The 7,757-nt window shown below is 40.8% G+C and overlaps 1 protein-coding gene across 2 annotated transcripts in view; it reads right to left on the reverse strand.

Annotated features, from left to right (window-relative positions):
- The window catches only part of G3BP1 (G3BP stress granule assembly factor 1), a 32,110-nt gene that overhangs the window by 23,965 nt on the left and 388 nt on the right, over positions 1–7,757 (reverse strand). Inside the window, exon 1 of one of the 2 annotated variants that reach the window (XM_029942989.1) lies at positions 7,336–7,707. The exons of the other annotated variant lie outside the window; for it this stretch is intronic. The gene's annotated coding sequence lies outside the window, so the exon portion shown is untranslated. Of the gene's footprint in view, positions 1–7,335; positions 7,708–7,757 lie in introns of those variants that run through there. 2 annotated transcript variants of the gene reach the window in all.

Below are 7,757 nucleotides of genomic sequence, written 5' to 3' on the forward strand. Positions count from 1 at the left end.
ACCCTCCATCTGTCAGTTTGTTCTCTATAATTAAGTCTCTTATGGTTTGCTTCCCTCTGCTTTCATCTTATTCTTCCTTCCCCTATGTTCATCTGTGTTGTTTCTCAAATTCCACATTATGAATGAAATCATATGATATTTGTCTCTGACTTATTTTGCTCAGAATAGTGCAAGAGCTGGGGTGCCTGCGTGGCTCAGCTGGTTAAGCATCTGTCTCATGGTCATGAGATCGAGTCCCACACAGGCTCTGCTTAGCATTCTCTCCCTCCCTCTTCCTCTGCCCTTCCCCTGCTTATGTGAGCACATATACTCTCTCAAAATATATAATAAAAATTTTCAAAATTAAAAAATTAAAAATTATGGAAAGAGACCAAATGTCCATTGAATGATGAATGGATAAAGATGTGGTGTGTGTACACACACACACACACACACACACACACACACAAAATGGAACATTATCAGCCATCAAAAAGAATGAACCTTTTTTTTTAATGTTTATGTTTTTTGAGAGACAGAGAGAGACAACATGAGTGGGGGAGGGAGGGAGAGAGACACACACAGATTCCACTGCAGGCTCCAGGTTCTGAGCTGTCAGCACAGAGCCTGATGTCGGGCTTGAACCCATGAACTGTGAGATCATGACCTGAGCCAAAGTTGGACACTTAACCAACTGAGCCACCCAGGTGCCCCAAAAAGAATGAAATCATGCCATCTGCAAGGACATGGAAAGAATAGAGTATAGGTATATTTATTTTTAAAACAGTCTGGAAGGAAAAACAGACAAATAGATCCATAGAAGAGAGTAGTTAAGATACACCCACACATAAAGGGACAATTGGGATTTTCAGCGTAAAGGAAGACAATTCAGTAGAAAAAGAATACTCTGCTCAACAACCGTTAGAACTGCATATCCATACACAGGAAAAAATGAACCTCATTTCATGCACCACATTAAATTTAACTCAAAGTGGTTTTATGTAAAATCTAGAACTATAAAATCTGCATGATCTCAGGTTAAGCAAAGATTTTAGATTAACACTGAAAAAAATAATCTACCAGTACTAATACTGTAGATTCCATTAAATTAAAACTTTCTGCTCTGCAAGACTCTTTCGAGAGCATGAAAACACAAGCTAGACTGGGAGTAAATATTTCAAACCATATATCTGCTAGGAAAACTTGTCATCTAAAGAACTCTCATAACTGAACAATCCCATAAAATATGAGCAAAGATGAACACTCCACGAAAGAAATAATTTGAATGCCAAATAAGCCCATGAAAAATGCTAAACATCCTTAGTAATCAAAGAAATGCATATTAAAACCACAAAGCGATATGACTACACCTGTCAGAACGACCAAATTTAAATGCTGACCAAGGTTGGCCAGGATACACAGAAAGTGGAACCCTCATAACTCTGCCGTTGGGAATGTCAAGTGGTACAACCACTAAAAAAGTTAGGCAGCTTCTTAGAAAGTTATTCGTAACACCTTAAAACTGGAAACCAACCAAACATCCATCAACAGGTGAATGGATAACACTGTGGTGTGTTTACAGAATATAATTTTTTAAATGAGCACATATTGTATGATACAGTTTACATAAAAATTCTAGAAAACGTAGGGGGCACCTGGGTAGCCCAGTTGGTTAAGTTTCCACCTCTTGATTTCAGCTCAGGTCATGATCTCATGGTTCATGGTAACGAGCACCATGCCTGCTTGAGATTCTCTTTGCCCCTCTCCCCCGCGACTAAGGTCTTTCAAAATAAAGAAAAAAAAGAAAGAATACAAGGAGTCCTAAATTGTTAACTGTCAATTCTAAGTACTATGACATTTAAGTCCTCTTTGCACTCTATTTTAATAATTTATCAAAAACACTAAGAAAAAAAATAAACACCATGGACTAACATGAATATATATTATATTGACATAAACTTTGTGGCTGTAGCAAGGTTATGCTATATGTACTCAGACATTTGAAATGTGATTTAGGTATTAAGAGAAACCAAAATGTTTTCCCAGAATGAAGAGAAAATACAAAAGCCATTGTCTGTACTCAGAGCAAGAGCAGCATCATTATCATGGGATCTACTGTTCAATCTATTTCCTTTTTTTATGTTTTTAAAAAATTTTTAATGTTTATTTAATTTTGAGTGAGAGACAGAATGTGAACCGGAAAGGAGCAGAGAAAGAGGGAGACACAGAATCCAAAGCAGGCTCAGGCTCTGAGCTGTCAGCACAGAGCCCGATGTGGGGCTCAAACTCCCAAACCGCAAGATCATGACCTGAGCTGAAGTTGGATGCTTAACTGACTGAGCCACCCAGGAGCCCCCAATCCATTTCCTAAACTCTTCATTTACCAACCTGTCACTTCCCTTCATTCTTCCTTAATAGCTCCTTGGAGAAATGGTTGACCTTAGGGCTGGGAAAGGCAAAATACAAGGGGAGCCTGAACTACCTGGTAAATAAAGAAAATGCTTTAAGGGCTCAGTCAGTTAAGCATTCGACTTTAGATCAGGGCATGATCTCGTGGTTCATGGGTTCGAGCTCTTCATGGGGCTGTTACGACAAATCAGAGCCTGGAGCCTGCTTCAGATTCTGTGTCTCCCTCTCTCTGCACCTCCTCCCTTGCACTGTCTCTCCTTTACTCAAAAATCAACATTTCAAACATAAAAAAAAAAAAGAAAATGCTTTAAAAAAACTCTCAGGGGAATGTTAAAAGGGCACAAGAGAAAAAAAAAACTGCAACAATTTGAACAATAAAATAAGTGAAAAAGCAAAAATAACTTAGGTAACATTGGATTATAACCCAAAGAATAAAATATCCATGGATCCGTAGGAACATAAATAAATGACTGAATAAAAAAATTAATAAGTAAAAAAATAAAATCAATAAAAAATAAAGAGGGGGAGAAGAAACAAAGCTGCCTTACAGAAGATTTTCAAACAGAGGGAACAAAGGAAATAAAGAATCACCATTACACTACAATAACACCCACAAGTGAGATCCACTAATAAATACTAAGAGTAAAAAGGGAATCTTTAAACAAACAGTATTAGCATAACTTTGAAGTGTCTCCCACCTGAAGAACAGTTAGTAATTACAAATTTAATATATATATTACAGCTTTAACATATAGCTAATGTCCACAAATTCAGATTCTCTTCTTTCTTGGGGACTGGTTTTTAACAAAGAAAACAAGGAGAAAAATCCTAACCTGATAGACACCACTTAATCAGCTGACCAAGGTTAAATTCAACCAGGATATTATGTATCCTCTGATGTGATAAGAAGGGAGAGTCACCTCTCTGATATTCTTCCCCCAAATCTATGAACTTCAGTCTACCTATAAACCAGGTGTACCCAAATTTAGATCAAGTGTCAAAGTCATAAAAGACAAAGGACAGAGAAACTGTCACAGATCAGAGAGAGACTAAAGAGACATGAGGACTAAAAGCAATATGGTATCTATTGGATTGGATCCTGGAACAGATAAAGGACATTAGTGGAAAAACTAAGGAAATCTAAATAAGGGCAATCAATCATTCAGTTAATAGTATTTTATTCAATATCAAGTTCTTAGCTTTCTCAAAGTCAAGTTTACTTAAAAAAAAAAAAAAAGCTTCAACAGGAATTGGAAAAACCGAACAATTGACTAACTTTTCTTGTTTTTTTTTTAGCATCCATTCCCCACTCCAAAGTTAAAAGCTAGACAGCTGGATTTATAATTAGGCTTAGGCAACAGTCTATGTTCTGTCTCACTGAGGCGAAAAAATACTTTATGGTTAATACTACTGCTTCATCTATGAAATTCCTAAAATCCCAAATTTCCCATCCTTTAGATTTCACAAAGCACAGAGAAGGCTCAGAGAGTCCATGAAAATATGGTATACTTGAATCATAGCCTAAAAAGACCTGGAAAGGTAAGTAGTTTTCATACTCACACCTTCCAGATTCTGAATCCTACAAAGTTCTTTGATTAAGGAAATAGCTACAGTCCAGTTCACTGCTAGAAATATAAGCTTTGCAAACAATCTTTTGGGTTTCAGAGCTCCAGTTCTCTTTATAAGTAAAAACATAAGAATACGGAGACATGTAAAAGCACTTTTAGAATATATAAAGGGCTATACCAACACACAGTGATGCTGTTAGGTAGCCACTTAATATCCCCAGAGTAGAAGGGCGTCCCACCTAGGAAGCCACCTTCTCTGAGCCATCACTAACAATTGCCTTTTTCCCCCCGCCAATACCTGAAATACAACAAGCTGAACAGCTACGCAATAGTACATGACAGACTGCCAGGGGATGAAAGGAGAAATCACTTCAATTCATCTAAAGACACTAAGTCCACAATCTGTGAGAGAAAAATTTTTAAATTACTTTGTTTTAGAGGCTCCTGGGTGACTCAGTCAGTTAAGCGTCTGACTTCAGCTCAGGTCATGATCTCACAGTTTTTGAGTTCGAACTCCACTTTTTTGTGTGGCTCTGTGCTGACAGCTTAGAGCCTGGAGTCTGCTTCCGATTCTGTGTCTCCCCCTCTCTCTGCCCCTCCCTCTGCTCATGCTCTCTCTCAAAAAATAAACTAAAAAAAAATAATAATAATACATTTAAAAAAAAATTTTTTTTAATTACTTTCTTTTATAAAGCCCACTCTTCAGGTGCAGATTATTCTTAGCTCTTCACCATTATCACCCAGCTTGCAATGCAGCTATCCCCACGCAGGCCAAACAAGGTGTCCAAGAAAACAAACAAAAAAAAAAGTAAACAGCTGATTTTTGAGATTTAAAAAACATAATAAACCTAGTTAACCACCAGTGTGATCATCAACTACAAGTGAGATTACAGTTGCTGAATCTAAATTTAACTCTGTCGCTGGAAGGGTAGTGTTGCAACTAAAGTTTTTTCCCACTAGCTATAACTAACTGGGGGGGGAGGGGGGAGGGTCAAACCTACTTACTTTGACAGTTCTCTCCGTTTGCAAATGAACATACAATGCATACAAAACGAATTCTGAAATATCATTTTAAAAAGCCAACCTAATTACAAAATGTTGAAAGATCAAGGAGTTAAACTGGCAAAAAATATATATATATATTGGTTTTGGTCACAAATACAGGCTTTGTATTAAATTTCCTCTTTTGCCACATCCATCCTAAGAATCACATACAATTCATACACCTGCAAAAATTTAAGGCATACACCTATAAAAAATTAAAACTAATCTGTACCCTTTACTTTCCATGCAAAGTACTAAAACAAGAACAAAATAATAATGTAAATTACCAGAAAAAAAAAAAAAAACACACACCGACAAGTAGATCAGCAACAAACTACCAAATCTTCTGATGGGCCCTTAGCAGACTGTCAGCTGAGAACAGCAAACTGAATGGGAGTTAAATAAAGAACAAAGAAGTGCCTACTTTTCTATCAGTTAGAAGCACATGAGCGTAGACAGAAAGGATTTCATAACAAAAGTAACCTGACTTGGCTGAAAAGAAGGGAGGCTCACCAGTCTTGTATTATCACAATTTGCTTCATTTATTCTTAATAAATACATGCACAAGAGATCACACAGGCTACCAATTTGTAAAGTACCATGGTTTTCATATTCCTGACCAATCAATAACCATTTCGCCTGAGGCAAAGAACAAGTTAAGAAATACCTGAATGGGAAACAAAAGTTTCTCTCAACTAATGCATAAGGAAATTTCATTTTGATATATTCTTTGAACAGTAATACCATTAGCTGGATTAAAAATTAACAGTTTAAATGTATGCCATGTTTTAATATTTGAAACCTAATGCTAACTCAATAGCAACTAAATAAAAGGAACTAAAATGGCTACATAATAAGGCCAGTTTTAAGTAAAACAATGTTATAATCTACAGCAATCTGTTACTTATGGCAACATCAACAAAGAACCTGGCCACACAGTATCTTCTTTATCTACTGCTACTTTCTGTTAAGAAATATGAAAAGCACTAAGCACTTACAGATATTGATTCTTTGTAGTTTTTTAATTTACTAACAGGATGTAAATTATGTATTCCTTGACTGCAAAAAAGTCTTAAGAGACCAATCCTAAAAGCCCTAAAGGATGAAAGCCATTCCAAGCAAAATTAATTCAGAAGACCTTGTCCCAAAACTTGAACTGTAGTGTATCTCAAGTAGAGACATTTATGATGTTAAGTAATGATCTGGACCTACAACTACTTTAAGTTTATTTGAGAGAGAGAAGGGGAGTGAGCACGAGCAAGGGAGGAGAAGAGAGAGAGGAGAGAGAATCCCAAGCAGGTTCTGCACTGTCAGCAGAGAGCCCGAGGGGGAACTCGAACTCCCCAACAGAAAGATCATGACCTGGGCCCAAGTCCAGTGGGGCAACTTAAGCAACAGCCATCCAGGCGCCCCTGGACCTACAACTATTTTATTAAGCCAAGGAGCATACTGGCTTTCAAATATCGCAAACCTACACCCGGCTTCGAGGGTGTCTTCTGTACCGGCAGAATGCAGACAGGAACCTAACAGGAAACGCTCGCCACAAGAACTGAATGCAGACAGGCTTTCATCCCCCGAAGATCCCAACTTGCCGTAGGGGCACGATTTCCAACACCTCTCAGTCACCCGCAATTCACCCAACAAAAGCTGGTTACATGTGTATTGTAACCGGGCACCATCCTTTCCGTCCCCACTTCACATTTCAACCTACACAGGCAGCCGAGATGTGAAATTCCTCGCTCTGACTCGCATTTTCTCTAGCTACAAAACGAGGAAGTTAAACGATCTTCCCGAAGGTCCTTCTCCAAAGTCGGCCCCGGGGGAAGAAAAGAAAAAGGTTTCAAGGTCTGCTGGCTGCTGACGGGACTTTCCCACCACCAGTATCCAACCTGCAGAGGAACACCGTCCACGTTCATTGGCTCGTATTCATTTAATTCTACACTTTTGCCGGAAGCGTGGAAGGCGGCACGTCCCGCCGCGCGAAGACACGTAGAAAGGAAGCCCAAAGCCTCCTGTGTCCTTTGTCATAATCCCACTTCCAACCCGCGTCTCCCTGAAGCCCACAAGTGGCTCCAGGACAAACGCCGCTCAGTCCTAGCAGCAGTTGGCCTCTCCAGGCTGAGGCCGCCTCCAGGGACCGGGGCTCCGGGGACAGCGGCGCCCTGGAGCCGCGCAGGGCGCTGGCACAAGGCCGAAAGGCGGCTGCGGGGCCAGGAGTCAGACGGCCTGTGGGTTCAAAGCAACACCTGCCCCTTACCGTCTCCGTGCCTTTGAGCTTGCCCCTCCACCGCGGGCCCTCCGAATCCACTGCCAAAGGGCAAATCACCGTACCTACCTCATCGGATCCTCGCGGGAGTGCAAGAGAGCCACAGGAGTTGCTCAGCACAGTGCCCGGCACGCAGCGAGGGCTTAGAAAAAATACGGGTTATTATCTGTGCTCATTATCCATGCATTTGCTCTCCCTGCAAAACCGAGGAGCAGCACTTCTGCTTCCCGAGTCCAAAAACCCTCATGGCGCGTTCGGGTCGCCCCGCCCCTAAATAAAAGCCTCTTAAGGTCTGGCTCCTGGAACCCCTTGCCAGGGGACCTAAGGCTCTGCGAGCTGAGTGGGAGGGAGGAGGCCGGCGGGAAAGGCTGGTGAGACCGCCGCGCGAGGCCCCAGGCCCCCCAGGTCGCTCTGGAGCCCAGGTGGCGGCCTGCCGCTCGCTCTCGTCCCGCGCGGCCGTTGGGCGTGGCACGCGCACGCGGCGGCCACGG

This window comes from Suricata suricatta, chromosome 6 (assembly GCF_006229205.1).
Source record: "Suricata suricatta isolate VVHF042 chromosome 6, meerkat_22Aug2017_6uvM2_HiC, whole genome shotgun sequence".
NCBI lineage: Eukaryota > Metazoa > Chordata > Mammalia > Carnivora > Herpestidae > Suricata > Suricata suricatta.